At 44.0% G+C, this 13,089-nt stretch overlaps 10 non-coding genes across 10 annotated transcripts; all 10 read right to left on the reverse strand.

The window, feature by feature from the left end:
- Window positions 1–13: 13 nt before the first annotated feature.
- On the reverse strand, window positions 14–86 carry trnaq-uug (transfer RNA glutamine (anticodon UUG)). The gene has a single exon. It is a non-coding gene; the product is annotated as a tRNA-Gln (tRNA).
- A 1,136-nt stretch (window positions 87–1,222) lies between these two features.
- Window positions 1,223–1,295, reverse strand: trnak-uuu (transfer RNA lysine (anticodon UUU)). The gene has a single exon. It is a non-coding gene; the product is annotated as a tRNA-Lys (tRNA).
- A 1,136-nt stretch (window positions 1,296–2,431) lies between these two features.
- Window positions 2,432–2,504, reverse strand: trnak-uuu (transfer RNA lysine (anticodon UUU)). The gene has a single exon. It is a non-coding gene; the product is annotated as a tRNA-Lys (tRNA).
- A 1,136-nt stretch (window positions 2,505–3,640) lies between these two features.
- trnaq-uug (transfer RNA glutamine (anticodon UUG)) lies at window positions 3,641–3,713 on the reverse strand. The gene has a single exon. It is a non-coding gene; the product is annotated as a tRNA-Gln (tRNA).
- A 1,136-nt stretch (window positions 3,714–4,849) lies between these two features.
- Window positions 4,850–4,922, reverse strand: trnak-uuu (transfer RNA lysine (anticodon UUU)). Its single transcript has one exon. It is a non-coding gene; the product is annotated as a tRNA-Lys (tRNA).
- Window positions 4,923–6,058: 1,136 nt separating this feature from the next.
- trnak-uuu (transfer RNA lysine (anticodon UUU)) lies at window positions 6,059–6,131 on the reverse strand. Its single transcript has one exon. It is a non-coding gene; the product is annotated as a tRNA-Lys (tRNA).
- Window positions 6,132–7,267: 1,136 nt separating this feature from the next.
- trnak-uuu (transfer RNA lysine (anticodon UUU)) lies at window positions 7,268–7,340 on the reverse strand. Its single transcript has one exon. It is a non-coding gene; the product is annotated as a tRNA-Lys (tRNA).
- Window positions 7,341–8,476: 1,136 nt separating this feature from the next.
- Window positions 8,477–8,549, reverse strand: trnak-uuu (transfer RNA lysine (anticodon UUU)). Its single transcript has one exon. It is a non-coding gene; the product is annotated as a tRNA-Lys (tRNA).
- A 1,136-nt stretch (window positions 8,550–9,685) lies between these two features.
- Window positions 9,686–9,758, reverse strand: trnak-uuu (transfer RNA lysine (anticodon UUU)). Its single transcript has one exon. It is a non-coding gene; the product is annotated as a tRNA-Lys (tRNA).
- Window positions 9,759–10,894: 1,136 nt separating this feature from the next.
- trnak-uuu (transfer RNA lysine (anticodon UUU)) lies at window positions 10,895–10,967 on the reverse strand. Its single transcript has one exon. It is a non-coding gene; the product is annotated as a tRNA-Lys (tRNA).
- Window positions 10,968–13,089: the final 2,122 nt, after the last annotated feature.

Here is a 13,089-nt window from a genome sequence, read left to right on the forward strand (position 1 = left end):
GCTTTAAACACAACGCCCAAACAGGGACTTGAACCCTGGACCCTCAGATTCAAAGTCTGATGCTCTACCGACTGAGCTATCCAGGCTCAAACGCAGCATATCCAATCTGCGACCATCACTGTCTGACACGAATCGCTCCCTCCTCCAGGCTTTGCAATACCTTCTGTCGTGCACTCGCCTGCACAGCGCATTGCTGTCACAGAATGGTTTCCACCTGCAAGATTGACAGAAGAAATAGGCTCCATTCGACAATCGGCTCATTTGTGAGCAGCGGCATGAATTGTGAGAAATGCAGGGACCTACACTTCATCATATTTATTACTGGCTTCAATCAACCATCACAGAGTTTTTCATATTCAGTTGTCATGTGGACACTGTGGTGGTGCTGCTGTAATGCGACAAATGGCAGTGATAAGTAACCAATGGCACATAGACAGATTAAGTGAGTGGGCACAACTATGGCAACTGCAGTTCAATGTGCGTGACATAATCTACTTTCGAAGCAAGTAACATAATTCCCAGCATTTTTCTAAATGATGTGAAGCAACTGAGTGACAAGGAGGATAATAGTTCGTGAGTTGAAGTTCACACATCAATAAAAACTGGTAGACATGTTCAAAACAACATCAAATTTCGAACATAATGCTGCTCTTTACCTCAAGGGGTCCTGCGCTACATGCGGGAGTGTACAAGGCGTCAGATGTATGGAACATTTTCATAAGCCATCGAGAACACTTCATTCAGTTGAGGATCATCTCCTGACGAAGAATATCCTGGCGTTGGAGAGTGAGCCTCACAGATCCACCACAATGATAAGGGCCTTGCAATTTCAATGACGAGCATAATTTGTACAAAGATTGATTGTGAAAGATTGACGAGCAATCAAGCCAATGTATGTAAAAGTTAAAATGAATTGAGACGCTCAATACGGGCGCTCAATATTTCCTCCCTTGGGCAAATCACAAACAAGAGGCAAAATGATCAGATTTGTCGTCGGACTTGCAGCAGCAAAATCAGCCCATCAGATAAACAGAGGTAGAAATATGGACACCTATAGTAAAACAGGGAACGACTATGCTCGTGGAAATCGAGCTCTCATGATTGCAAGCTGTGGATTTTCAGCAGTTCGTTTTCTGAGGAAGGCAAGATGGTCTGACCTTGTCAGTTTGTGTTTTATCAGGCTGCACGAACGTGGAAATTAAAACTCGTGCTTTAAACACAACTCCCGAACAGGGACTTGAACCCTGGACCCTCAGATTAAAAGTCTGATGCTCTACCGACTGAGCTATCCAGGCTCTAACACAGCATACCCAATCTGCGACCATCACTGTCTGACACGAATCGCTCCCTCCTCCAGGCTTTGCAATACCTTCTGTCGTGCACTCGCCTGCACAGCGCATTGCTGTCACAGAATGGTTTCCACCTGCAAGATTGACAGAAGAAATAGGCTCCATTCGACAATCGGCTCATTTGTGAGCAGCGGCATGAATTGTGAGAAATGCAGGGACCTACACTTCATCATATTTATTACTGGCTTCAATCAACCATCACAGAGTTTTTCATATTCAGTTGTCATGTGGACACTGTGGTGGTGCTGCTGTAATGCGACAAATGGCAGTGATAAGTAACCAATGGCACATAGACAGATTAAGTGAGTGGGCACAACTATGGCAACTGCAGTTCAATGTGCGTGACATAATCTACTTTCGAAGCAAGTAACATAATTCCCAGCATTTTTCTAAATGATGTGAAGCAACTGAGTGACAAGGAGGATAATAGTTCGTGAGTTGAAGTTCACACATCAATAAAAACTGGTAGACATGTTCAAAACAACATCAAATTTCGAACATAACGCTGCTCTTTACCTCAAGGGGTCCTGCGCTACATGCGGGAGTGTACAAGGCGTCAGATGTATGGAACATTTTCATAAGCCATCGAGAACACTTCATTCAGTTGAGGATCATCTCCTGACGAAGAATATCCTGGCGTTGGAGAGTGAGCCTCACAGATCCACCACAATGATAAGGGCCTTGCAATTTCAATGACGAGCATAATTTGTACAAAGATTGATTGTGAAAGATTGACGAGCAATCAAGCCAATGTATGTAAAAGTTAAAATGAATTGAGACGCTCAATACGGGCGCTCAATATTTCCTCCCTTGGGCAAATCACAAACAAGAGGCAAAATGATCAGATTTGTCGTCGGACTTGCAGCAGCAAAATCAGCCCATCAGATAAACAGAGGTAGAAATATGGACACCTATAGTAAAACAGGGAACGACTATGCTCGTGGAAATCGAGCTCTCATGATTGCAAGCTGTGGATTTTCAGCAGTTCGTTTTCTGAGGAAGGCAAGATGGTCTGACCTTGTCAGTTTGTGTTTTATCAGGCTGCACGAACGTGGAAATTAAAACTCGTGCTTTAAACACAACTCCCGAACAGGGACTTGAACCCTGGACCCTCAGATTAAAAGTCTGATGCTCTACCGACTGAGCTATCCAGGCTCTAACACAGCATACCCAATCTGCGACCATCACTGTCTGACACGAATCGCTCCCTCCTCCAGGCTTTGCAATACCTTCTGTCGTGCACTCGCCTGCACAGCGCATTGCTGTCACAGAATGGTTTCCACCTGCAAGATTGACAGAAGAAATAGGCTCCATTCGACAATCGGCTCATTTGTGAGCAGCGGCATGAATTGTGAGAAATGCAGGGACCTACACTTCATCATATTTATTACTGGCTTCAATCAACCATCACAGAGTTTTTTATATTCAGTTGTCATGTGGACACTGTGGTGGTGCTGCTGTAATGCGACAAATGGCAGTGATAAGTAACCAATGGCACATAGACAGATTAAGTGAGTGGGCACAACTATGGCAACTGCAGTTCAATGTGCGTGACATAATCTACTTTCGAAGCAAGTAACATAATTCCCAGCATTTTTCTAAATGATGTGAAGCAACTGAGTGACAAGGAGGATAATAGTTCGTGAGTTGAAGTTCACACATCAATAAAAACTGGTAGACATGTTCAAAACAACATCAAATTTCGAACATAACGCTGCTCTTTACCTCAAGGGGTCCTGCGCTACATGCGGTAGTGTACAAGGCGTCAGATGTATGGAACATTTTCATAAGCCATCGAGAACACTTCATTCAGTTGAGGATCATCTCCTGACGAAGAATATCCTGGCGTTGGAGCGTGAGCCTCACAGATCCACCACAATGATAAGGGCCTTGCAATTTCAATGACGAGCATAATTTGTACAAAGATTGATTGTGAAAGATTGAGGAGCAATCAAGCCAATGTATGTAAAAGTTAAAATGAATTGAGACGCTCAATACGGGCGCTCAATATTTCCTCCCTTGGGCAAATCACAAACAACAGGCAAAATGATCAGATTTGTCGTCGGACTTGCAGCAGCAAAATCAGCCCATCAGATAAACAGAGGTAGAAATATGGACACCTATAGTAAAACAGGGAATGACTGTGCTCGTGGAAATCGAACTCTCATGATTGCAAGCTGTGGATTTTCAGCAGTTCGTTTTCTGAGGAAGGCAAGATGGTCTGACCTTGTCAGTTTGTGTTTTATCAGGCTGCACGAACGTGGAAATTAAAAGTCATGCTTTAAACACAACGCCCGAACAGGGACTTGAACCCTGGACCCTCAGATTCAAAGTCTGATGCTCTACCGACTGAGCTATCCAGGCTCAAACGCAGCATATCCAATCTGCGACCATCACTGTCTGACACGAATCGCTCCCTCCTCCAGGCTTTGCAATACCTTCTGTCGTGCACTCGCCTGCACAGCGCATTGCTGTCACAGAATGGTTTCCACCTGCAAGATTGACAGAAGAAATAGGCTCCATTCGACAATCGGCTCATTTGTGAGCAGCGGCATGAATTGTGAGAAATGCAGGGACCTACACTTCATCATATTTATTACTGGCTTCAATCAACCATCACAGAGTTTTTCATATTCAGTTGTCATGTGGACACTGTGGTGGTGCTGCTGTAATGCGACAAATGGCAGTGATAAGTAACCAATGGCACATAGACAGATTAAGTGAGTGGGCACAACTATGGCAACTGCAGTTCAATGTGCGTGACATAATCTACTTTCGAAGCAAGTAACATAATTCCCAGCATTTTTCTAAATGATGTGAAGCAACTGAGTGACAAGGAGGATAATAGTTCGTGAGTTGAAGTTCACACATCAATAAAAACTGGTAGACATGTTCAAAACAACATCAAATTTCGAACATAACGCTGTTCTTTACCTCAAGGGGTCCTGCGCTACATGCGGGAGTGTACAAGGCGTCAGATGTATGGAACATTTTCATAAGCCATCGAGAACACTTCATTCAGTTGAGGATCATCTCCTGACGAAGAATATCCTGGCGTTGGAGAGTGAGCCTCACAGATCCACCACAATGATAAGGGCTTTGCAATTTCAATGACGAGCATAATTTGTACAAAGATTGATTGTGAAAGATTGAGGAGCAATCAAGCCAATGTATGTAAAAGTTAAAATGAATTGAGACGCTCAATACGGGCGCTCAATATTTCCTCCCTTGGGCAAATCACAAACAAGAGGCAAAATGATCAGATTTGTCGTCGGACTTGCAGCAGCAAAATCAGCCCATCAGATAAACAGAGGTAGAAATATGGACACCTATAGTAAAACAGGGAACGACTATGCTCGTGGAAATCGAGCTCTCATGATTGCAAGCTGTGGATTTTCAGCAGATCGTTTTCTGAGGAAGGCAAGATGGTCTGATCTTGTCAGTTTGTGTTTTATCAGGCTGCACGATCGTGGAAATTAAAAGTCGTGCTTTAAACACAACGCCCAAACAGGGACTTGAACCATGGACCCTCAGATTAAAAGTCTGATGCTCTACCGACTGAGCTATCCAAGCTCAAACGGAGCATACCCAATCTGCGACCATCACTGTCTGACACGAATCGCTCCCTCCTCCAGGCTTTGCAATACCTTCTGTCGTGCACTCGCCTGCACAGCGCATTGCTGTCACAGAATGGTTTCCACCTGCAAGATTGACAGAAGAAATAGGCTCCATTCGACAATCGGCTCATTTGTGAGCAGCGGCATGAATTGTGAGAAATGCAGGGACCTACACTTCATCATATTTATTACTGGCTTCAATCAACCATCACAGAGTTTTTCATATTCAGTTGTCATGTGGACACTGTGGTGGTGCTGCTGTAATGCGACAAATGGCAGTGATAAGTAACCAATGGCACATAGACAGATTAAGTGAGTGGGCACAACTATGGCAACTGCAGTTCAATGTGCGTGACATAATCTACTTTCGAAGCAAGTAACATAATTCCCAGCATTTTTCTAAATGATGTGAAGCAACTGAGTGACAAGGAGGATAATAGTTCGTGAGTTGAAGTTCACACATCAATAAAAACTGGTAGACATGTTCAAAACAACATCAAATTTCGAACATAACGCTGCTCTTTACCTCAAGGGGTCCTGCGCTACATGCGGGAGTGTACAAGGCGTCAGATGTATGGAACATTTTCATAAGCCATCGAGAACACTTCATTCAGTTGAGGATCATCTCCTGACGAAGAATATCCTGGCGTTGGAGAGTGAGCCTCACAGATCCACCACAATGATAAGGGCCTTGCAATTTCAATGACGAGCATAATTTGTACAAAGATTGATTGTGAAAGATTGACGAGCAATCAAGCCAATGTATGTAAAAGTTAAAATGAATTGAGACGCTCAATACGGGCGCTCAATATTTCCTCCCTTGGGCAAATCACAAACAAGAGGCAAAATGATCAGATTTGTCGTCGGACTTGCAGCAGCAAAATCAGCCCATCAGATAAACAGAGGTAGAAATATGGACACCTATAGTAAAACAGGGAACGACTATGCTCGTGGAAATCGAGCTCTCATGATTGCAAGCTGTGGATTTTCAGCAGTTCGTTTTCTGAGGAAGGCAAGATGGTCTGACCTTGTCAGTTTGTGTTTTATCAGGCTGCACGAACGTGGAAATTAAAACTCGTGCTTTAAACACAACTCCCGAACAGGGACTTGAACCCTGGACCCTCAGATTAAAAGTCTGATGCTCTACCGACTGAGCTATCCAGGCTCTAACACAGCATACCCAATCTGCGACCATCACTGTCTGACACGAATCGCTCCCTCCTCCAGGCTTTGCAATACCTTCTGTCGTGCACTCGCCTGCACAGCGCATTGCTGTCACAGAATGGTTTCCACCTGCAAGATTGACAGAAGAAATAGGCTCCATTCGACAATCGGCTCATTTGTGAGCAGCGGCATGAATTGTGAGAAATGCAGGGACCTACACTTCATCATATTTATTACTGGCTTCAATCAACCATCACAGAGTTTTTCATATTCAGTTGTCATGTGGACACTGTGGTGGTGCTGCTGTAATGCGACAAATGGCAGTGATAAGTAACCAATGGCACATAGACAGATTAAGTGAGTGGGCACAACTATGGCAACTGCAGTTCAATGTGCGTGACATAATCTACTTTCGAAGCAAGTAACATAATTCCCAGCATTTTTCTAAATGATGTGAAGCAACTGAGTGACAAGGAGGATAATAGTTCGTGAGTTGAAGTTCACACATCAATAAAAACTGGTAGACATGTTCAAAACAACATCAAATTTCGAACATAACGCTGCTCTTTACCTCAAGGGGTCCTGCGCTACATGCGGTAGTGTACAAGGCGTCAGATGTATGGAACATTTTCATAAGCCATCGAGAACACTTCATTCAGTTGAGGATCATCTCCTGACGAAGAATATCCTGGCGTTGGAGAGTGAGCCTCACAGATCCACCACAATGATAAGGGCTTTGCAATTTCAATGACGAGCATAATTTGTACAAAGATTGATTGTGAAAGATTGAGGAGCAATCAAGCCAATGTATGTAAAAGTTAAAATGAATTGAGACGCTCAATACGGGCGCTCAATATTTCCTCCCTTGGGCAAATCACAAACAAGAGGCAAAATGATCAGATTTGTCGTCGGACTTGCAGCAGCAAAATCAGCCCATCAGATAAACAGAGGTAGAAATATGGACACCAAAAGTAAAACAGGGAACGACTATGCTCGTGGAAATCGAGCTCTCATGATTGCAAGCTGTGGATTTTCAGCAGTTCGTTTTCTGAGGAAGGCAAGATGGTCTGACCTTGTCAGTTTGTGTTTTATCAGGCTGCACGAATGTGGAAATTAAAACTCATGCTTTAAACACAACGCCCAAACAGGGACTTGAACCCTGGACCCTCAGATTAAAAGTCTGATGCTCTACCGACTGAGCTATCCAGGCTCAAACGCAGCATATCCAATCTGCGACCATCACTGTCTGACACGAATCGCTCCCTCCTCCAGGCTTTGCAATACCTTCTGTCGTGCACTCGCCTGCACAGCGCATTGCTGTCACAGAATGGTTTCCACCTGCAAGATTGACAGAAGAAATAGGCTCCATTCGACAATCGGCTCATTTGTGAGCAGCGGCATGAATTGTGAGAAATGCAGGGACCTACACTTCATCATATTTATTACTGGCTTCAATCAACCATCACAGAGTTTTTCATATTCAGTTGTCATGTGGACACTGTGGTGGTGCTGCTGTAATGCGACAAATGGCAGTGATAAGTAACCAATGGCACATAGACAGATTAAGTGAGTGGGCACAACTATGGCAACTGCAGTTCAATGTGCGTGACATAATCTACTTTCGAAGCAAGTAACATAATTCCCAGCATTTTTCTAAATGATGTGAAGCAACTGAGTGACAAGGAGGATAATAGTTCGTGAGTTGAAGTTCACACATCAATAAAAACTGGTAGACATGTTCAAAACAACATCAAATTTCGAACATAATGCTGCTCTTTACCTCAAGGGGTGCTGCGCTACATGCGGGAGTGTACAAGGCGTCAGATGTATGGAACATTTTCATAAGCCATCGAGAACACTTCATTCAGTTGAGGATCATCTCCTGACGAAGAATATCCTGGCGTTGGAGAGTGAGCCTCACAGATCCACCACAATGATAAGGGCCTTGCAATTTCAATGACGAGCATAATTTGTACAAAGATTGATTGTGAAAGATTGAGGAGCAATCAAGCCAATGTATGTAAAAGTTAAAATGAATTGAGACGCTCAATACGGGCGCTCAATATTTCCTCCCTTGGGCAAATCACAAACAAGAGGCAAAATGATCAGATTTGTCGTCGGACTTGCAGCAGCAAAATCAGCCCATCAGATAAACAGAGGTAGAAATATGGACACCTATAGTAAAACAGGGAACGACTATGCTCGTGGAAATCGAGCTCTCATGATTGCAAGCTGTGGATTTTCAGCAGTTCGTTTTCTGAGGAAGGCAAGATGGTCTGACCTTGTCAGTTTGTGTTTTATCAGGCTGCACGAACGTGGAAATTAAAAGTCGTGCTTTAAACACAACGCCCGAACAGGGACTTGAACCCTGGACCCTCAGATTAAAAGTCTGATGCTCTACCGACTGAGCTATCCAGGCTCAAACGCAGCATATCCAATCTGCGACCATCACTGTCTGACACGAATCGCTCCCTCCTCCAGGCTTTGCAATACCTTCTGTCGTGCACTCGCCTGCACAGCGCATTGCTGTCACAGAATGGTTTCCACCTGCAAGATTGACAGAAGAAATAGGCTCCATTCGACAATCGGCTCATTTGTGAGCAGCGGCATGAATTGTGAGAAATGCAGGGACCTACACTTCATCATATTTATTACTGGCTTCAATCAACCATCACAGAGTTTTTCATATTCAGTTGTCATGTGGACACTGTGGTGGTGCTGCTGTAATGCGACAAATGGCAGTGATAAGTAACCAATGGCACATAGACAGATTAAGTGAGTGGGCACAACTATGGCAACTGCAGTTCAATGTGCGTGACATAATCTACTTTCGAAGCAAGTAACATAATTCCCAGCATTTTTCTAAATGATGTGAAGCAACTGAGTGACAAGGAGGATAATAGTTCGTGAGTTGAAGTTCACACATCAATAAAAACTGGTAGACATGTTCAAAACAACATCAAATTTCGAACATAACGCTGTTCTTTACCTCAAGGGGTCCTGCGCTACATGCGGGAGTGTACAAGGCGTCAGATGTATGGAACATTTTCATAAGCCATCGAGAACACTTCATTCAGTTGAGGATCATCTCCTGACGAAGAATATCCTGGCGTTGGAGAGTGAGCCTCACAGATCCACCACAATGATAAGGGCTTTGCAATTTCAATGACGAGCATAATTTGTACAAAGATTGATTGTGAAAGATTGAGGAGCAATCAAGCCAATGTATGTAAAAGTTAAAATGAATTGAGACGCTCAATACGGGCGCTCAATATTTCCTCCCTTGGGCAAATCACAAACAAGAGGCAAAATGATCAGATTTGTCGTCGGACTTGCAGCAGCAAAATCAGCCCATCAGATAAACAGAGGTAGAAATATGGACACCAAAAGTAAAACAGGGAACGACTATGCTCGTGGAAATCGAGCTCTCATGATTGCAAGCTGTGGATTTTCAGCAGTTCGTTTTCTGAGGAAGGCAAGATGGTCTGACCTTGTCAGTTTGTGTTTTATCAGGCTGCACGAACGTGGAAATTAAAACTCGTGCTTTAAACACAACGCCCGAACAGGGACTTGAACCCTGGACCCTCAGATTAAAAGTCTGATGCTCTACCGACTGAGCTATCCAGGCTCAAACGCAGCATACCCAATCTGCGAACATCACTGTCTGACACGAATCGCTCCCTCCTCCAGGCTTTGCAATACCTTCTGTCGTGCACTCGCCTGCACAGCGCATTGCTGTCACAGAATGGTTTCCACCTGCAAGATGGACAGACGAAATAGGCTCCATTCGACAATCGGCTCATTTGTGAGCAGCGGCATGAATTGTGAGAAATGCAGGGACCTACACTTCATCATATTTATTACTGGCTTCAATCAACCATCACAGAGTTTTTCATATTCAGTTGTCATGTGGACACTGTGGTGGTGCTGCTGTAATGCGACAAATGGCAGTGATAAGTGACCAATGGCACATAGACAGATTAAGTGAGTGGGCACAACTATGGCAACTGCAGTTCAATGTGCGTGACATAATCTACTTTCGAAGCAAGTAACATAATTCCCAGCATTTTTCTAAATGATGTGAAGCAACTGAGTGACAAGGAGGATAATAGTTCGTGAGTTGAAGTTCACACATCAATAAAAACTGGTAGACATGTTCAAAACAACATCAAATTTCGAACATAACGCTGCTCTTTACCTCAAGGGGTCCTGCGCTACATGCGGGAGTGTACAAGGCGTCAGATGTATGGAACATTTTCATAAGCCATCGAGAACACTTCATTCAGTTGAGGATCATCTCCTGACGAAGAATATCCTGGCGTTGGAGAGTGAGCCTCACAGATCCACCACAATGATAAGGGCCTTGCAATTTCAATGACGAGCATAATTTGTACAAAGATTGATTGTGAAAGATTGACGAGCAATCAAGCCAATGTATGTAAAAGTTAAAATGAATTGAGACGCTCAATACGGGCGCTCAATATTTCCTCCCTTGGGCAAATCACAAACAAGAGGCAAAATGATCAGATTTGTCGTCGGACTTGCAGCAGCAAAATCAGCCCATCAGATAAACAGAGGTAGAAATATGGACACCTATAGTAAAACAGGGAACGACTATGCTCGTGGAAATCGAGCTCTCATGATTGCAAGCTGTGGATTTTCAGCAGATCGTTTTCTGAGGAAGGCAAGATGGTCTGACCTTGTCAGTTTGTGTTTTATCAGGCTGCACGAACGTGGAAATTAAAAGTCGTGCTTTAAACACAACGCCCGAACAGGGACTTGAACCCTGGACCCTCAGATTAAAAGTCTGATGCTCTACCGACTGAGCTATCCAGGCTCGAATGCAGCATACCGAATCTGCGAACATCACTGTCTGACACGAATCGCTCCCTCCTCCAGGCTTTGCAATACCTTCTGTCGTGCACTCGCCTGCACAGCGCATTGCTGTCACAGAATGGTTTCCACCTGCAAGATGGACAGACGAAATAGGCTCCATTCGACAAACGGCTCTTTTGTGAGCAGCGGCATGAATTGTGAGAAATGCAGGGACCTACACTTCATCATATTTATTACTGGCTTCAATCAACCATCACAGAGTTTTTCATATTCAGTTGTCATGTGGACACTGTGGTGGTGCTGCTGTAATGCGACAAATGGCAGTGATAAGTAACCAATGGCACATAGACAGATTAAGTGAGTGGGCACAACTATGGCAACTGCAGTTCAATGTGCGTGACATAATCTACTTTCGAAGCAAGTAACATAATTCCCAGCTTTTTTCTAAATGATGTGAAGCAACTGAGTGACAAGGAGCATAATAGTTCGTGAGTTGAAGTTCACACATCAATAAAAACTGGTAGACATGTTCAAAACAACATCAAATTTCGAACATAACGCTGCTCTTTACCTCAAGGGGTCCTGCGCTACATGCGGGAGTGTACAAGGCGTCAGATGTATGGAACATTTTCATAAGCCATCGAGAACACTTCATTCAGTTGAGGATCATCTCCTGACGAAGAATATCCTGGCGTTGGAGAGTGAGCCTCACAGATCCACCACAATGATAAGGGCTTTGCAATTTCAATGACGAGCATAATTTGTATAAAGATTGATTGTGAAAGATTGACGAGCAATCAAGCCAATGTATGTAAAAGTTAAAATGAATTGAGACGCTCAATACGGGCGCTCAATATTTCCTCCCTTGGGCAAATCACAAACAAGAGGCAAAATGATCAGATTTGTTGTCGGACTTGCAGCAGCAAAATCAGCCCATCAGATATCAAAATATGGACACCTGTCCTCAAACAGGGAATGACTGTGCTCGGGTAAATCGAGCTCTTATGATTGCATGTTGACAATTTTCAGCAGCTCGTTTTCTTAGGAAGGCAGAATGTCTGACCTTGTCAGTTTGCATGAATGTGGAAATTGCTAGCTGCGTTTTCCAACCCACCCCGAACAAGGGCTTGAACTCTGGACACTCAGATTAAAAGTCTGATGCTCCACCGACAGAGCTATCCATGCCTTTTAGGTGCAAGCCCATTCGGTGAACATCACTGTCTGACACGAATCGCTCCCCCCTCCAGGCTTTGCAATACCTTCTGCAGTGCACCCGCCTGCACAGCGCATTGCTGTCACAAACTGGTTTCCTCCCACAGGATTCACAGTAGAAATAGCTTCCATCCGACAAACGGCTCATTTTTGAGCAGCGGCATGAATTGTGAGAAATGCAGGGACCTACACTTCATCATATTTATTACTGGCTTCAATCAACCATCACAGAGTTTTACATATTCAGTTGTGATGAAGACATTGTTGAAGGGAGAATAGAAACATAGAAACATAGAAACATAGAAAATAGGTGCAGGAGTAGGCCATTCGGCCCTTCTAGCCTGCACCGCCATTCAATGAGTTCATGGCTGAACATGCAACTTCAGTACCCCATTCCTGCTTTCTCACCATACCCCTTGATTCCCCTAGTAGTAAGGACTTCATCTAACTCCTTTTTGAATATATTTAGTGAATTGGCCTCAACAACTTTCTGTGGTAGAGAATTCCACAGGTTCACCACTCTCTGGGTGAAGAAATTCCTCATCATCTCAGTCCTAAATGGCTTCCCCCTTATCCTTAGACTGTGTCCCCTGGTTCTGGACTTCCCCAACATTGGGAACATTCTTCCTGCATCTAACCTGTCTAACCCCGTCAGAATTTTAAACGTTTCTATGAGGTCCCCTCTCATTCTTCTGAACTCCAGTGAATACAAGCCCAGTTGATCCAGTCTTTCTTGATAGGTCAGTCCCGCCATCCCGGGAATCAGTCTGGTGAACCTTCGCTGCACTCCCTCAATAGCAAGAATGTCCTTCCTCAGGTTAGGAGACCAAAACTGTACACAATACTCCAGGTGTGGCCTCACCAAGGCCCTGTACAATTGTAGCAACACCTCCCTGCCCTTGTACTCAAAT

The sequence above is a fragment of the Pristiophorus japonicus genome, chromosome 3 (assembly GCF_044704955.1).
Source record: "Pristiophorus japonicus isolate sPriJap1 chromosome 3, sPriJap1.hap1, whole genome shotgun sequence".
In the NCBI taxonomy this organism is placed as follows: Eukaryota; Metazoa; Chordata; class Chondrichthyes; family Pristiophoridae; genus Pristiophorus; species Pristiophorus japonicus.